Consider the following 19,641-nt stretch of genomic DNA (forward strand, 5'->3'; position numbering starts at 1 on the left):
CTTTTTCTCTCTGACATATTTTGCTTAGCATGATATTCTTAAGCTCCATCCATGTTCTCACAAATGGCAGAATTTCATCTTTTCTTATGGCTGAATAGTATTCTATTGTATAATAAAAGTTTTTGAGTGATAATCTTTAGCAAGATAACATTTCCTCTATGTTTAGCTTAAGATTTTTGTTTTTCCTTTTTTAACCATAGATTGGTTTTCAGTTTCAAAATGTGACTTGTCGTGTCTGTTGAGAAAACTTATTTCTTTTCTTCTTTAATTTCTCAATGTGATAAACCCATTAGTATATATTTCTAAGGACAACTAATATTTGCTTTCCCCATTTGCTTATATATTGGTAAGTTTGGCTAATTTTTATTTTTAAAATAATTTGCACTGTATCCTGTGTTTATGAGTTAGATGAGCCATAATTATTTTTCTCCTACTACCCATGTCAAAAGTATTTTAAAATTGATGCCATCTTTTTCTTAAATTTTGGAGAATAGTCTTCTACACAAGTATCTGTGGCAAATGTTTCTCTCTCTTTCTCTCTCTCTCTCTCTCTCTCTCTCTCTCTCTCTCTCTCCATCTCTCCCTCTTTTCAGATACTGTTTCAATTCCTTTGGTATATTCATATATATATATATATTGGTGTTTGCTAATTCTTTTAAGCCAGGATTATTTAATAACATTTTACAAGGCAATGTTTCATTTTGTCACATTTCTAATTAATTGTCTTAAAGCAGTTAATAGTATTCATTTTTTCTTAGTTTTTTTAGCTCTATAGTTTTGTCTCCATTTTAATTTATAATATTTTGTTACTTTAATTTAATATTTTTGTTACATTTTTCTCTCTGTCTTATTTTCTTAATTTCTCTCACCAGGGTTTTATCAATTTTATGAGCCTTATTAACTCAAACATTGGCTTTATGAACCCATCTGTTACACCTTTCTCTTAATTTCTGCTCTGTGCTATTATCTGTTGTTTCTATAATCTTGTTTTTCAAATTCTTAAATAAGACATTTAATTTGCTTTTCTATTTTATCTTTTTAAATTTAAACATTAAATGCCATAAATATCACTCTTAATTTATTTCTTCTGAATACTATTAGATTAGCTTTGCACCATTTTTATTAAAGTTTATATCTAAATATTTTCTAATTTCCAAATTGATTTCTTCTTCAATCCACGAGTTAGTCAAGGCATATCTTTAAGTTATTATTCATTATCAGATATTTTTACTTATATCTTAATTTCACTGTTATCAGAGACAGGTTTTTCCCACAATAATTATTCTTTAAAGTTTGAAACATGTCTTACAGGCAGGCATATGTTAAATTTTTCAAAAATTTCATGTGCTCCTGGGAAGCAAGTGGATTTCTAAAGTACTAGATCAAGGATCCTATATATAGTCCATAAGTCAAGCTCTTTAAAAGTGTTTTTTAAAGCATTTTATCCTTAAGAGGCAGGAGCAACATATTACATGAAGAAAGATGTTAAAATCTCCCACAATATTAGTGAATTTCAAAACATTAGGTAACAATTTTTACTTTTGCTTTATATATATTTAAGGCTAAACTGTCTTTGTTTTTTCTTTATACGTATTTAAGGTTGTTGTTTTGTAGCAACAGTCTTAGAATTGTTTCTTCACAATAAATTTTATTTTTTTAATGTAGGCAGTGACCTTTATATTTAGTAAGTTTTACCATCTAGTATATTTCACCTGATATTTTAAATTTAAGTATATTTGTTATTTATTAATATTATTATATTTTGATATATTATATATGTAATCTTATACCTTAACATTTCTGTCTCTATATGTTTTATGAAAATAGCATATAGATTTTTAAATATCACATCTAAGTTTTTCAATTGGTGAACTAAGTCTATTTTCACCTCCTGTAAAATCGATACATTTGGATTGATATTAATATCTTATTTTATTCTTGTTATTAACTCTGCATTTTATATATTCTTTCCCATATTTCATTCTATTTCTGCCTCATTTGGAGTTTATAATTCTTCTCCTTGTAGTGCTTTGGACATCATATAAAATATGATGTCTGAATAATATGTTAATTATTACAATCATATCTTTAATATCTATATTATTCTAGAAAGCTAACAGTTAATATATTTTATACTTTTCTCTTGATTAATACTGGAACATTAGACTTCTTAACTTCTATTATCTAACATGTTACTTGAATATTATTTTTAAATAATATTTTAGTTCTTCCTTATATTGATATAAAAGTAGCCATTTTGATTCTTGCTTTTTTAGGTCAAACTTAGTTTAGTTTTACCCATGTATTTACAATTTTGTGCTGTTGTTGTTAACCAATCTGGTTACATCTTAATCTTTCATTTTACTTTAATTTCTTGCATTCCAAGTACATACTTTGGAAGTTCCTACAAAAGAGTCTTTAGTAATAAATCTCAGTTTTTGTTTGCCTGAAAATATTTTTGTTTTTCCTACATTCTCATATTATTTTGTACATTATTATAAAATACTATGTTGAAAGATATTTCTGTTGTCACTCTTGGTATATGATTTTAAACTCTGACTATTATCATTGTCTTTTTAAAAATATGCTGTTAGTCTAAAAAATGTGTGGAAAATTTTATTTTTTATTTTTTGGCCATATTAAAATCTTATTTTTGTCTTTGTGAGTTCTACAGTTTTACTAAGATGTATCTAAATGTGAATTTTATAAAAATGTTTATTGGTTTAAAAATTCTGGGAACGTATTATACAATCAAACACCAAATGTGCATAAAGATATATATTTTTTTTAGTTAAAAATATAATATGACTAATTTTCCACGCTCAGAATCTGGTCATAGTTGATAATTCTTTGTTGACTTACTTTGTTTTATTTATTTATTTTTCTATTCTACTATTATATTAAGGGACTTACACTTTGAGTATTACTATTTTATATAAGAGACAGTAACAGTGTACCAGCCTGCCTGGTCTCTTTCTATCACCTTTTAATACTCAATTTCCTGTTACCAAGACTGGTAGAAATAGTATCTGATTACCCACTTTACCTTCTGTTTCTCCTTTATTTTTATCCCCAGCAATTTCCTTGTGCATTTAAAAAGCAATTAATTGCATTTTACCAATTATTTCTCCGTGATGCTTATTGCTTTTTGGGTTATCTATTTTGCTACATTGCTGGTAATTAATGTCCCCTGAATTTGATTTTTATTAACAGTTTTCAAGTGATTTAGCTCATCTTGGGGTATTAAATTTGGCTTTCATAGTGCTTTAATACTGTTTCTTTCCCTTCTCTAAACCAATGTTACCTCAGAAACACCTCCATATAATGCTCTCAAAGAGTTTCAGAGAAAGTTAAATGGAGAGAAATGCACAGAAACACACTTGACTGCTTAGCATGTCACCTACACAATGGGGCTTATTAAATTCTACTTACAAACTACAGAACAAACCCATTTGTCACTCAGCCAATTAAATTGAATTTAACAATGTAAGAGGTAGATTTATGATAAGATTTATATGACTAGGGAGTTATCTGGGAATAAGAAGATATGTTCTAAAAAAAAAAGAAAAAAAGAAAAAAAAAAAAAAGAAGATATGTTCTCACAGTAACACAAGTTTTAAAAATATTCATTGAGAGTAATTAAATTTGCTTAAGGACTCCATAATTTGTAATACAAGTTTAGACCTAAACAGTACTTTGTTGTTAAAAAAAAACAAAAAACAATAAAAACATATTATATTTTAAAATAACTATAAGTAGAATTTAAAATGTACTTGAAGCCCTTGAATTTTCCCATGTTTAATTAGTAACCTTATTTAATTATCTGATCTAAGCACATTTGTACATGTCAGCTTTTGAACAAAACAAATGATTCAGAACATACTTTTGTCATTGAAAACATGGTTTTGTTTTTTTAATTTTAATTTTCATGGCTCATTTCCTAGGGAAGAAAGGGGACACTGACGTTAGTAGGTCTTAGTCATAAGTTATCAGTCTGGGCCAAACACTAGCATGAAGAATATTAAAAGAATATCCATTTTTTAACTGAGGTCAAATTATTTACTTTCTACAAAGACTTATACATGTAATTAAAATCTCGAATCTATAGTAATTAGTTATATTATATAACATCATTTGTATAATATGATATTAGTATAGATTTAGTATTCTAGAAATTGGTGATAGTTTTCAGTTTCTACGGATTTTTTCACAAATAATTGAGAAACTCCAATAACAAAAGCGAAATAACACAAGTAGTGACAAGGTGGAGAAAATGGGCAAAAAAATCCCTACTCATGTCACCAAGGTCTTTGTGGTATCAGCTTTTTTGTAGGACAAAGGAGAGGAAAGTCAAAGGGGTTCTAGTGCCCCGACAGTAGGAAACCCACAAATCACTCAAAGGTACTCAGTGGGTAATCTAGTGAGCCGACCCTAGAAGTTTACCTGGGATTTTTCAGTCTCAGTTTGCAGTTGGGTGCAAGAAAAAAGTGCAAGTGAGTTGGAGTCAAGTTGATATTGCTGAAATCTCTGGGTGCTATAAACTCGCACAAATAACCAAATAAAGTTCCCTCCCAGGCAAAGACATGGTGGAGAATTTCTTAGGATAGAAACTGTATTGACAAGACTGGAAAAAAAACCCAAATGTTTATCTGTAGGTATTGGTTAAACAAAGCATGATATTCATATTATAGAAAATTGTACAGCTATACATGTAATAAGGAATAGCTATTATAGAACACTATCAGATCTTCAGGATACAAAATTATGTGAAAAAGCAAGAATGAGAAAATGTATACAGTTTGATAATATTTGTCTAAGAAAGTTTTTCATAAATTCAAATATATATTTTTTTTCTGTTTTTTAATGAAAGCCTAAATCATACAATAAACAAGATTGTTGCTTTTGTAAAAGAGGAAGAGTATAGGATGAGTCAGGGACAACTATATACCTTATTTTTTAGAATTTATATTAGAACCATGTAAATATTTCACATAACTAAAAACAAATTTAAATTAACATTGAAAGACATAAAAGAAAATGAACTGAAATTTGCATTGCGCTGATAGTTTAAATAGTATTCCATGACGCAAGAATATTTTAAATTGACTATAATACCTGTTCAGGAAATAAGAACAAAGAACAGAAAATAACTGCAAAACATTCTAGAACTATGTTGAGTAAAAACATATTTTTGGGTCATAATTTTGGTATTGTTACTCATAAACTACTACATGTATATAATGCATAAAATAAAAATAAATACTCATTTAAAGTAATTGTGAACAAAAATTTTAACCAAACAGAAATGAATATAAAATAAAGATAAGGTAAAATGCTGAAATATTATATTTGAATGAAAAATATCAATATGAAGCTAGGATAAAGTTTCTGTTATAGAAACATGATCTCACTCAACCATTAAAAGGGCCAAAAACAGGTAGTAATTCAGTAGCTGTCAGGAACCTAGAACAAAGGCTGTGTCTCTATATTCCCCAGAAACTGGTATTTGGGGAGATATTGCTTAATCTAGCTATGGAGTAGGAACTGAAAAAGATGAGGCTGGGCAGCATGTTACATCATAAAAAAGGAAGCCATTAAAAACCATTCCAGTCTTGTCAAAAAGATTGAAAAATCAGTCTGAAGAGGCTTGCATTGACAATATACACGAAAGTTTGAATTTTAGTAGAATTATAACAGTAATGTATTGAAGCACACTAAATATGTTACAAATTTTTAAAAACAAAAAGATACCAGACAATGCCAAAAACAAACTTCTATGGACATATTTGAAAAATGCTGCAGAGCTATTTCATTATTAAAACAGGTGAATGCAGGGAAAGAATGAAGCATTTCTCCTGCCTTCCCTCTTTGTACTGTACCTGTGCTTAACTAAATACGTGATAAAAAGTTTCCCCCTACAGAAATACTCTAACTAAAAGGAGAGAGGGAGGGAGGGGGGGAGGGAGGGAGAGAGAGAGAGAGAGAGAGAGAGAGAGGAGGATAGAACTAGTTATCACCATTTTAGAAACACCTAATTAAAAAAAAAAAAAGCATTTTGGTAATTTCCTCAATAGCCACTATAACCTCACAATATAGAAAGGACCAGATAGCATGTGGTTATTTTCATTCTTTTTTGAAATCTCTTCTTGTATTTTATTTATTTTTTAAATTTATCTTTATCACTGAAAGTATTACAGATGTCCCTCCCTTTTTCTCTCATTGACAGCCTCCTCCCGATTCCCACCCCCTGCCTTCATCACCTGTGGTTCTAAATGAAAGTATTCACCACCACATATTCCAAAACTTCTGCTCTGAATTAGATCTAATCTCTAAAACCACATACCAGTGCTGAGAAAACCTTTTTGTTTTTGCTTCTGTTTTTTTTTTAAGTGCCAAAAAACAGAAACACAAAGTCTACTTTTTTATAGTGTCTTTATCTGATATTGGATTAGGATTATGCTGCCCTCATAACAAGAGCTTGGAAGTCTTCCTTCCTCTTGATACACCATATAAACAAAATGAAAGATAAAAATCATGTGATCATATCAATAGATGCTGAAAAAGCATTTGACAAAATCCGGCATCCATTTTTGATAAATGCTTTCAGCAAAGGGGAACTAGAAAGATCATATCTCAACATAACAAAGGCCATTTACCACAAACCTATAGTCAACATCATACTCACTGGGCCAAATCTAAAAGCATTTCCCTTAAGAACAGGAACAAGACAGGGATGTCCGCTTTCACCACTCTTATTTAACATAGTACTGGAAGTCTTAGCCACAGCAATCAGACAAGAAGAAAAAATAAAAGAGATCCAAATTGAAAAGGAAGAAGTGAAACTGTCATTATTTGCAGATGGCATGATATTTTACATAGAAAACCCTAAAGACTTCATAAAAAAACTACTAGAGTTAATAAATGAATTTGGCAAAGTAGCAGATTACAAAGTCAACATCCAGAAATCATTGGCATTTTTATACACCAATAATAAACTCACAGAAAGAGAAACTAAAAAAAAAAAAATCTCATTTACCATTGCAATAAAAAAATTAGGATACCTAGGAATAAACTTAACCAACGAAGTTAAAGAGCTGTTCATGGAAAACTAAAAGACATTGAAAAAGGAAATAGTGGAAGATATAAAAAAATGGAAGCATATACCTTGTTCATGGATTGGAAGAACAAGCATCATTAAAATGTCCTTACTACCCAAAGCAATCTATAGATTCAATGTAATCCCCATTAAAATACCAATGACATATTTACAGAACTAGAACAAACACTCCAAAAGTTTACATGGAACCAAAAATGACCCTGAAGAGCCATAGCAATCTTGAAAAAGAACAAAGTAGGAGGGATCACAATACCAGATATAAGGTTATAATATAAAACCACTGTAATGAAAGCAGTCTGTACAGGCACAAAAACAGGCATATAAATCAATGGAACAGAACAGAGAACCCAGAAATCAACCCAAGACATTATTCTCAATTAATATTTGACAAAGGTGGCAAGAGCATACAACGGAGTAAAGACAGCCTCTTTAATACATGGTGTTGGGAAATTGCACAGCTATATGCAAAAAAAAAAAGAAAAAAAGAAAAAAAGAAAGAAGAAAGAAAGAAAGAAAGAAAGAAAGAAAGAAAGAAAGAAAGAAAGAAAGAAAGAAAGAAAGAAACTAGACTATCAACTTACACCATACACAAGAAAAAACTCAAAAACTCAAAATGGATGTAAGACTTAAATGTGACTAATGAATCCATACAAATCCTAGAAGAAAATGCAGGCAACAAAATTTCAGACATCACATGCAGCAGAATTTTTACTGATACAATGCCTAAGGCAAAAGAAACAAAGGAAAAAATTAATACATGAGACTACATCAAACTCAAAAGCTTCTGCATAGCAAAAGAAATAAGCATCAAAATGGAAAGGGAGCTCTAGCCGGTTTGGCTCAGCGGTTAGAGTGTCGGCCGGCCCATGGACAAGAGACAGCCAGGTTCAATTCCCGCTAAGGGCATGTACCTTGGTTGCAGTTTTTCCCTGGCCTCCTGGTTGGGGTCCTGTGAGTGGCAACCAATCGATGTCTCTCTCTCACATTGATGTTTCTCTCTCTCTCTTCTCCCCTCTCTCCCTCCTGCTCTATCTGAAGATAAATGCAAAAATGTCCTTGGGTGAGGATGTTAAAAAAAACAGTGTGCTATGGTTTCTCCTTTTAAAAAAATGGAAAGGGAACCCACTATATGGGAGAGCATCATTGCCAACAGTACATCAGACAAGGAGTTAATTTCCAAAACATATAGAGTGCTCATACAACTCAACAAAAGGAAGACAAAGATCCAATTAAAAATTGAGCAGAGGATCTAAATAGACACCTTTTCAAACAGGACATACAAATGGCCAAGAGACATATGATAAAATGCTCAATGTCACTAATCATCAGAGATGCAAATTAAAACAACTATGAGATCTCACCTCACACCTGCCAGAATGGCTGCCATCAACATATCATCAAACAAATGCTGGTGAGGGTGTGGAGAAAAGGGGCCTCTAGTGCACTGCTGGTGGGAATGCAGACTGGTGCAGCCACTATGGAAAACAATATGGTGTTTCTTCAAAAAAATTAAAAATGGAACTGCCATTTGACCCAGTGATCCCACTTCTAGGAATATATCCTAAGAAGCCTGAAACACCAATCAGAAAGAATATATGTACCCCCATGTTCATAGCAGCACTATTTACAATTGCTAAGATCTGGAAACAGCTCAAGTGTCCATCAGTAGATGAATGGATAAAAAAGTTGTGGTACATATACAGAATGGAACACTATGCAGCTGTAAGAAAGAAAGATCTCTTATCCGTTGAGACGACATGGAGGGACCTGGAGAGTATTATGCTAAGCGAAATAAGCCAGTCAGAGAAAGACAAGTATCACATGATCTCACTTATTTGTGGAATGTAATGAACAAAATAAGGTGATGAACAAAATAGACCCAGAGACATAGAAGTAGGGCTGCGACTGACAAACTTCAGAGGAGGGGATGGTGGGGGAGGGAGGAGATAAACCAAAGAACTATGCATATAAGCATAACCAATGGACATTAACAACAATTCTGGGGGTTGGGGGCAGGAACAGAAGGAGGGTGTTAATAAGGGAAACAGGAGAAACATCTGTAACAAAAATAAATTAATTAAAAAAATTTTTAAATAACATGTGTATAAATATATCTTACAGAATCCACTAAAAAATAAAATAATCAGAAAAATTTGGTTATTACCCATTGTAGAAATTTAAAGAAGGTACTATGGAACTGTTTGGAATGATAAATTAATCATGACTACTTTTTAAAGTGTATTTATCTTTTAGAGAAGCTTATTGAAATAGTTATTAATTAAATAATATGTTTTATATTTGTTTCAAAATAATAGAGGGTAACAACAAATGTGAATAGAAGTTTAAATGGATGAAACAAAGTGATAATGACTATTATAGCTGGGCAATGGTTTCAAAGGGTTCATTTTACCATTATTTTTTATTTGTATATGTTTGAAGTTATCCATAAAAAAAGCTAATCTGAGACCCTAGAAAGCCTCATCTCAAACCACATAGAACGTGTCACACATACCTCCCTCCACTTTCTTGGCCTTCACATTTCATTGTTTTATTTTTCTAAGCCTGAAAATGACCAAATAGAAGCCATCTCTTGATCTTTGATATAAACTGATCAAGTTTAGGAGCCAAAATCAGAATATATTCTTTATTGTCATGTCTGTCTGTTGTTTCACTTAGAACGAGAGATTCACAAGGATAAAACCACATCTTATTTTTTGTTACAACATCAAGCCTTACTACAGCATCTGGAACTCTTAGCTGTTCAAACAGTGTTTTAATTAAATAAGAAAATTTATTAAAATATATGCACAATTATTTTCAAAGCGGTGTTTTGATTAGTTCATCTAACACTTTTTTCATTATGATTAAATTAGAGACCCTAATGTGACCATTTACTCTAACACTCTTACACATTTTCAAATATTTAAATCACAGCATTAATTGAACACATATAACATCATATTTATGTTCAGAGAAACTCTTTAACAACCTTGGTTAACATAGGTTGGTCAATACTCAAGCCTTTCCTGGAAAAATTGAAGATTCCTCAGATAATGTCTTATTTTTTTTCTGATCAGTAAATTAATAAAACATTTAATAATTAATGAGATTAGATGATGGTGAGAAACTCAACACCCTGTTTATAGACTTGTGGCTGAGAAACTTAGGAAACACTCATGATCATTAAAGATCAATACATTATAATCTCAAGAGATAGACCTGAATTGTAATTATAACTAAGCAAACTGAACTCAAACAAAATAGAAGGTATTACATTTGAAGGAAAAATATGTTAAATAATCAGGAGGAGGTGAACTGTATACATCATAAAAATGGTAAGGGTCAGTGTGCCTACAGCAATAAGCAGATGACAGAGAGCCATAAAAAATCAAAATGAGTAAAAGTGCCTATTTGATAGTTATATTCCCAGAATACAAACGTAGGTATCATAATTCAATTACTTATTAAAGATCAGCCAGTAAAATAATCAAGAGGAGAGGGGGAGATTTGCTGGTCAGCTGATATAGCCATAGCATTTAGATTCCATCCAGAGATTTTATTGCAATTAATAAATTGATTTTCTTAAATGACTATGTCTTGTGTGTTTGATGAACATGTCAGGCCCTGAAGAATGAATTACTTCTGGGAACGCTGACAATAATCATATTTCTGGAACTACCTTAGTATCCTCAACAAAGCTCTTGAGTACAGTAAAGTCATGCTACAGTGGTCACTTTAAACTTCCAAATAACCAGTCACCATATTTAATATGTAGGCACCAGAGCCATGTCATCTGGGTTAGAATCCTGCCTCTACGGCTCACAATCCATGTGGCTGTGCTTAATAACCTCTCTGCGTGCTATGTTGACCATTTATAAATTGGACTTAATAAAACTTCATAAAAGTATCACTTGTTACTATTATTATTTCTTTTCCATCTGTGACACCCATCTCTTTCCACCATTCATAATGCATTTAAGCCAAGGCAAAAAAAAACAAAAACAACAAAAAACAAAAACAAAAAAACCTCTTAATAATTTTTCTGCATGTAAATTCTTTCCTCGTATAAATTGTTATCAATCATTATTGCCAACACAAATATACATAATTTAAATACCTCTTTTCCAGATATATTTTTAAAAAATTTGGACAGACACCAAATACTGGTAAAATTTCTTGACAAATTAGCTGCTCAAAGTATGACTTCTAAAGAAAAATATTTTAAGAAACATTTCAAATGTAAGTTTATTTCATTAAATATTTTTAATAATATTTATTGTACATGCCTGTCCAAAACTTTTTTAGGGTAGATATTGTTATTACTGTTCTCACTTTGAAAATAAAAAAGACTTGAAGAGGTGTTTGGACTCAGATCATAAAATCTGGAAAGTGGCAGCTGGGACCTGAGGCAGACGAGAGACTTTGTTCACCAACTTGTCCACAACATACTGCAGGGACATTCCAGAAGAAAAACTACAGAAATGTACAGTAACATCCATTTAGGACCCTGGTATATACGGATCCTCCCTCATTCCCACATGACTGTATTCAGAGAGAGGGCCTGTAGGAGGTAATGAAGATTAAATGAGGTCATAATTTGTGCCCTGGATTGATAGGATTAGCATCCTTAAGGGAAGAGACACCAAGGCACTCTGTCTCCCACCAGCACCTCCCCCCACCACCATGCGAGACGCAGCTGGAAGGCACCCTTTCAAGCCACAAAGACAACCTTCACCAGAATCTGAGCTTCTAGATCTGGATCTGGGACTCTAGCCTCCAGAACTCTGAGCAAATAAAGTCCTGCTGTGGCATTTTGTGACGTCGCCTTGAACTGGCTAACTGATGGCTTCGCTCTCATTCTCAGAAACATAAACTGGATTTGCATAACATACGATAAGAAAGACTTGAAAGTTTTACATAGACCTAATGTTTTCGATGTCATACTAATAGTTTCCTTAATCTTGAATCTCCTTTATGTTCCCTTGGCCTTGAATGATTAGTTCCTGGGTTTGATTTAACACAATCTATACTGCAGGTCTGGTATGAGATATTTTTCCGAACTTGAAATGTCTAGCAACCGCAGCTATGCTCTCCTTAGACTTCAGTTCTTTAGAAAAGCCTTCTGTTTTTACCATTCAGATGGAGAGCCTGGTGATAATAAACAGGCGATGGTGTTTTGTCTTTTCTCTGAACTCAAATTCAAATGAAGGATATGCAAAACACAGCTGTTGCTGCGTATAATGACATTCAGTATGTGGATGCTGTGTCCAGATTCCATTTCGGGGCAGCCATCTGTCCTTTAGCTGCAAAATAATGGAAGATTTATACCTTAATAAAACCACGCACATCAATGCAGCCTACATGCCTTCCTCTGTTCTCCACGCAGTTTCACAGTCACCAGTGAATTTTCTTTAAGCTTAATCCAGCTTTAAAACTGGCCATGACTTTCTGGACCTATTAAGACCGAACGTGAGGGTTTCAGCATAATTTATTTTCAACTCAGCATAGTGTTCAGTAAATCTTCATAGAATGACATGAATATCATAACATTTTAAGGATTAGAAACATTAGTTTTTCTAGGCCAACACAAACTAATATTTGTTTAGCACTGCAGAGCTTATAAAGCCTTTCCCCTTCTTATTTAATTGAATATCCAGAAAAATCTGGGGGGGTTGCTCGGGGTCACGCAATCCATTAGAAAAGAACCCAGGACCCAAAATAAAATGTTCTTTCTCTAAATACCTTGCCCCTTTTATCCCCCTCATAGGTACCTGCTCATCTATGCACTGAATTATTTTATATTATTTTACTTAATTATATCTATCAATAATGATGTTAACTTATTGGACCCTTATTATGTGCCAGGACTTTATTACTTCATTAAGTATATTATTCCATTTGATAAGTTTTTTTCTTTCTGATGATGTACAACATATGTTAAAAATATTTAATATGAAAACATAGAAAAAGCAATTGTGTACACAGAGAAACATATATATGTTCTTCCTAAGTAAAATATATATGTATTTGGTAGTGGTTCTATTAACACTTTCTCACTCAAAATTGTTTAACTTTCTTTTTCCTGGTTAAATTAGTTAGGTTTTCTCAAGCTCAGCAGCCTTCTTTGTTTTGCTTATTAGGTTTTACATATTGTTAAAAGAGTCTGTCCTATTCTTTCAATCTTCTATTAACTCTGGAAAATACGCGGCTTTCATATTTGACTTCCATAATTTTGAAGCATAAAGATGCAAATTACTACATGGGAACCTGTTTCCCATCTTCCACATGACAGCTCATTTCAATCAATTAACCATTTACTCTAAAAGCATGAAAACCTGTTATGTGCTAAGCACAGTTATGAACACCAGCATCATGGCAACTATTAGACAAAAAAACCTGCCTTCATGGAGTGCATACCCTAGTAGGGACATCTATTCTCTTTATGCATTTCTCGCCTCTTCTCTTTGTATGAAAAGCTCTCTATCAGTATTCTGGAGGCTGATTGCACGCGTTTACAGGCGTGTGTACTCGGCTGCCCTGCTATTCAAACGGCGGCCTGCGCACCCCCAGCTCCAGCGTCATTTCGGTAGAGATGCCAGGAATCAGGGCCCCCAGCGGGTCCACTGAATACATTCCAAGGTCATGTTCACTCACAGGGAAGTTTTAAAAGTGCTGCTTTCTATGTGTTTGACAGAAATTGTTTTCACCGGAGGTATCTTTTTCTCGAGGTGGTCTTCCACTCCTCTGTGCTTCGAGAGCATGAACATTTCCCTACAAACGCCAGTCCCATTGTGCCTTCAGCTTGACTATAATATATGTGAAGTCAGACTCTCTTGCAAATGCAAAAAGCTAGAAGCCAATAATTTTTATTGAATGAAGAATGAATGTTCAAATATTTCAAAAATATATTTTAAAATATTACCGAACATTTCTGAATTATAAAATATATTGAAATGGGTAACAATGTACTCTGTGTCCATAAACTCTTTGTTTATGTATACAACAGTGGAGGCTGGAATATAATTTATGCTGAAGCTGAAAATAGTTAAGTCTTTTCCTAAACTTTATATGTGTGTGTGTGTGTGTGTGTGTAGTGTGTATGTACCTGTCTGTATGTATTTCTTGACATTGTGAAATAAGGATGGACTTTTTCAAAACTAATATATCACTACTTCTGCAGAAATTGACACACAACCGAGAAAATGTATTCACGATTTGCCTTACCTTTCACACTCTACATACCAAGCAACCCAAAATGCGCACACTTGCACTAATGGCATGGCATTTATCTATTTTTAGGACAGTCATTCTTCTCTCCGCACTGCAGGAAAATTGAACATTTGTGGGGAAGTGTAGAGCATTATTCCTGCGTAATACTTAGAGACACACAGATAATTGTTGTGTATTGAGAAAGCAGGCTATTAATGTTCTCCTTCGTAACACAATAAACAAGTTAGTTTTGTTGTGTATTTTTCATATAGTACTATTGCAAGATTGATTTCAAAAATTAAATTGTGAAATTGAAGTTTTTTAATTTTATTTTTTCCTTATCATTTTTTTTCTTTGTACAATTTCCTTATTATAATCAATATTCTAAAAATTTAAAGAACAGATATGCAATAAAACATATAAGCAATATAGTCTCTGTATGACTATATTCTCTCCATTTTCAATAAACACTTGATTTTACTTATTAAATAGGTGTCTCTAAAGCATTGTTTCTCTGATGATATATTTTACATTTTCTATGGCATACTTTTGGGAAATTTCTGGAGTATAAAGTCTATTTTTAAAACTTTTTATTTGGAAATAAATTTAGACTTAAAGAAGATAACAAAGATACTAAAGATAGTCCTGCATATACTTCACTCAGTCCCATATTAGGAATCCCTAATATTAACATTTACACAGAGAAAAGCGTGGTGGTTACCAGGGGGAAGTGGGGGGGGGTAGTAAAGGGTAAAGGGGGACAAATATATGGTGACAGACAATAATTTGACTTTGGGTGACAGACACGCAATGCAATATGCTGATCATGTATCTTAGAAATGTGCACTTAAAACCCAGAGGATCCTGGTCAGGGTCCTGCAAAAGGCAACCAAGCGATGTGTCTCCCTCTCACATCAATGTTTCTCTCTTCCTCTCCCTCCCTCCCTCCTTTCCACTCTATCTAAAAATCAACGGAGAAATATCCTCGGGTGAGGATTAACAACAACCACAAAATTCAATAATTCAGAAACTAACATTGATATAATACTATTAATTAAAGTACAGACATTATTCAGGTTTTTCCACTTAACATGTTTTCTATTTTAATGATTCATGATCAAATCTAGGACATATTACATTTTATATGGTTGTGTATTCATTGTCTCTTAGACTCAGTGACATTTCCTTCAACTTTCTTTGTTTTTCATGTTGTTTAATTAAAAGTCCTTTGATTTGTTTTTGTCTGATGTTTTCTCATGAATAGACCGAAGAGGGGAATTTTGCAGAAGCGTAGCGTGCAGGTGACATGTCCCTGCCATGGCTGTGTGCCAGGTAACACATGGCACTGTTTTTACCACTGGTAATGTCAACCGCCATATCTTGGTCAGGAAAGTTTCTGGTAGGTTTCCCTTCACTGTAAAATCACTTTTATTTTGTACACTTGCCATACTGTATTTATTAGAAGCAGGTCACTAAACCCAACCCACACTCTAGGAGCGGTAATTAAGCTCAAAGAATTTGTGAACATTTTACAACCACCACAGTAGCTAATAAATATTTTGAAGGAGAAATTTCAAGTCTACATAAATTTCCTATTTCTCTTTAAAGTTTCTCTTACTAATTTTAGTATTCCCTGATACATTCCACCTGCAGCGATTATTACTGTAGTGTTCCAATGGTAATTTTTCTATTTTCTTCATCTCTTCTACATGCATTAATTGGAATATTTCTATAATGAAGAGTTGTCTTTTCTTTTGCATTTAATTATTTATTGAATTATTTACTTATATCACTGTAGATTCAGGAACAATGATATTCTTTGAGTTATAATCCAAGACAAGATTGTTGTTTATCTGATGGATCAAACTTTTCCATTTTTAGCCAGTGTAAGTTTTTCTCGAGTTGCCTCCTGTGTTGTCATCCTCTTTTGCTTTATTCTCTGTCTCCTCATCTCTTTCTCTTTCTACTTTTTCTGCTTATTATTATTGTTGTTGTTACTATCGTTTTTATTGTTAAAACCACCTTACCTTCTGCCACAGTAAGCTATTTGAGGATCATCTCGTATTTTTCATGCCACATTTTCTCCAAGAAGTCCTGGTTCCTTTCATTGCTGAATTGTATTTAGAAACCAAAACATAAGTGCTCTTTTCTATGCTAGTGTGGAGGCCACGTCTAGACTCTCTTGGCATACAAATTTAGGAAATGTATGTGCGTGTACTAAGTCATCTATACACATATATCTATATTCATCTCTATATCCATCCGTATGCATATATATTATAATAAAAATGTGCCCTTACTGATATCCCCAAGTTCAATCCAACACCACATCTATCGTTCTCCCTTTGCTTATGTACAACTTCTTTCTCCTATAGTGAGAAATTTGGCTCACATCATATATAGTATATTAAATAATGCGTTCAAAATTAATATACAGAATTGTTGAACCTCCCAAGCTTCTTTACTAAGGCATAGCATTTGGGTTCAATTACTTTGTCTTTTGTCTTAGAGTATCAAGTCAAAACAACATGTTATGAGTGACTTAATGCAGCTTTGTTTCTCAGTTGCTTGGTTATGGTTGTGTTACATATTAGTAATATAGTTAGATATATTAGCTACAGTCTGCATTTCATATTGTGTTCCCCCCACTTTCTGTCAATCTGGTTGATTTTTTTCAAGTTACATACATAAAATTCACTTTTTGTGGAGTAGAGTTCTATGGATGTGATAAATGCATTGAACTATGTATCTATCACTATAATATTATACCAAATAATTCCATCATTTCCCCCAATTTCCTTTTGCTGTTTCTTTGTAGTCAACTCTCCCCCACACCCCTCTCTGGAAATTATTTACATGTTTTCTTTTCTTACAGTTTGCCTTTTATAGAATGTCATGTAATTAAAACCATAAAATACATTGCCTTTTGGTCTTATTCTTTTCACTTAGCAAAATGCATTGAAAATGTATCCATATTGTTGACTAAATCCATAGTCATTTACTTTTTATTGCTGAGTAATATTCTACCATGCAGATGTATCTAAGTGTGTTTATCATCCATTTGTTGAAGAATATTTGTGTTGTTTCCAGTTTTTTTAAAAATTACATACAAAGCTGTTATAAGCTTTTGCATACACACATTTGGGTAAATATACATTTTCAATTCACTGGATAAATACCTAGGGATGAACTTACTACGTCAAATGGTAAGTATTTGTTTAACATTTTTTTAAAAGGCAAACAATATTGCAAGGTGGCTATACTATTTTTGCTTTCCTCCTAGAACTATATGAGAGTTCCAACTACTCATAATCTCCAAGAGCTCTTAATATTTCCAGGTTTGTTTGTGTTTTGTTTTTAGCCATTATAATATACAAACAGGGATATCTCATTATGGATTTAATTTGCATTTTCATAAAGATTAATGATGTTGAACATCTTTTCATATGCTTCTTTGATATCAATATATTTTGTTCTGTGAAGTGTTTGTTCAGATCTCTGCATATATATATATATATATATATATATATATATATATAGTGGGAAGTGTTTGTTTTATAATGAGTTAATTCTTTATATATTATAGATATAGTTCTTTCATCACACATAAGGTTGCAAATATTTCAACCCAAGCTTTGACTCATCTTTTTATTCTTCTAACAATATCTATCACAGAGCAATCTTTAAAATATTTATAAATTCTGACATTTTCCCGTTTTAAGCATCCTTCTTTTGATTTCATACCTAAAATATCTTTGACAAACTCAAGATCACGAAGACCCCTCCAGTGTTAGCTTCTAAAAGTTTCACAGTCTTACATTTTACATTTCTATCTATGATTCATTTGTAATTAACATAATTGATATGTATTTATGTGTAATTATACAATAGATATGTATTAAAATGTTTTTTCTCCACTAACTGTCTTTAAAACTTTCTCATGTCTGGCCGGTGTGGCTCAGTGGTTGAGCTTCGACCCATGCACCAAGAGGTCGCTGGTCGATTCACATAGTCAGGACACATGTCCGGGTTGTGGGCCCGATCCCTGGTGGAAGGCATGCAGGAGGGGGCCAATCAGTGTTTGATTTGCAATCAAAAGTTTGACATCTATTTTTAACATCTGCTACTGAATTCTTGAGATTAATTTATTTATTTTAATCAAAATATAAACAAAAAATGCCAATCATATAATTTCAATTTTAGTTATATATAATAATTTGTAGTTTATTTCTCAATTAACCAGGTATGTGCAAACTTATTTATTTTCTTTTGTGAAGGACCTAAGTTAAATATCTGCATAAGTTTATAAATGTATTTCTGAGTGATATATTTAGTACCTTTGGATGTGGTTTAAAGTAGTTATGAAATTTTACAAAAATTTTTCAAATATTTAGTTATCATTGAGATATCTACAACAATCAGCAATCTTACTATATTTGGTAAAACAAATGTACCAAAAATTTAACTATTATAATTTATAGTGTTATGCTTTATTCTAATAGATCATTTGGCTATTTACAATCCATGTCTTAAAATAAAATAAAGTGTAAACAAGTATTTTAAATCAACAAGTCAATAATATACAAAGCAAAATGTTACTGCACTAAAAATAGCCTATATTTTATTCTATTTAGCAGTCCCAGAGTAACAGCTTATATCGAGTATACAGTTTTCAAATAAATTCTTGTATTTTTTAAAAAAATTTTACTCTTTGGAAAATACAATATTTGACTTATAACTTGGCTATGAAAAGTATCTCCCTAAGTTTATTATTATTCTTTCAACATTTTGATTTAGTAACTGTTGTTGTATGTCTTCCTAGGAGTGCTGTTAGAGAGAAACAGGAATTAAAAACAAATCATCTTCAGCAGTAGAACATTCATACAAATTACATTAGCATACTTCATATTTTAATTTTCTTTCTATATTTTGGTGATTTGTGTCACTGAATCTGAATCTAGGTCACAGTCTAATAGACTTTGGATATAAAAACAACAACAAAGGGAAAATGACTGAACTAATGCTTATTTAGATGTCCCAAACATTCCATTTCTGTATAAAACAAATGAGTTATTCAAAGAAGAACACTTAAAGATTTAAAGATAATCAAATCTGGTTTATGTTTTCCTTCATCACTAGCAACCTCCACCACTAACCCAATGTGTCCTATATTTTATTTTTTATTCTCTTTTAAAAAGAAGCCTTGATATTATTATGCTAGGTTTTAATGCTGGCCACCTACAGCTAGTTTGATTGGCAGGTATGGTAATACAAATGAAAATAGTCTGCACAGTCCACAGAATGTTCTTTGCAAA

At 32.2% G+C, this 19,641-nt stretch overlaps 1 long non-coding RNA gene across 2 annotated transcripts in view; it reads right to left on the minus strand.

Moving 5' to 3' along the window:
* Window positions 1-19,641, minus strand: part of LOC118621631 — a 347,996-nt gene that overhangs the window by 126,711 nt on the left and 201,644 nt on the right. Inside the window, exon 3 of one of the 2 annotated variants that reach the window (XR_004957744.1) lies at window positions 12,283-12,420. The exons of the other annotated variant lie outside the window; for it this stretch is intronic. This is a non-coding gene — a long non-coding RNA (uncharacterized LOC118621631). Of the gene's footprint in view, window positions 1-12,282; window positions 12,421-19,641 lie in introns of those variants that run through there. 2 annotated transcript variants of the gene reach the window in all.

Source organism: Molossus molossus, unplaced genomic scaffold (genome assembly GCF_014108415.1).
Source record: "Molossus molossus isolate mMolMol1 unplaced genomic scaffold, mMolMol1.p scaffold_m16_p_8, whole genome shotgun sequence".
NCBI classification, from domain to species: Eukaryota; Metazoa; Chordata; class Mammalia; order Chiroptera; family Molossidae; genus Molossus; species Molossus molossus.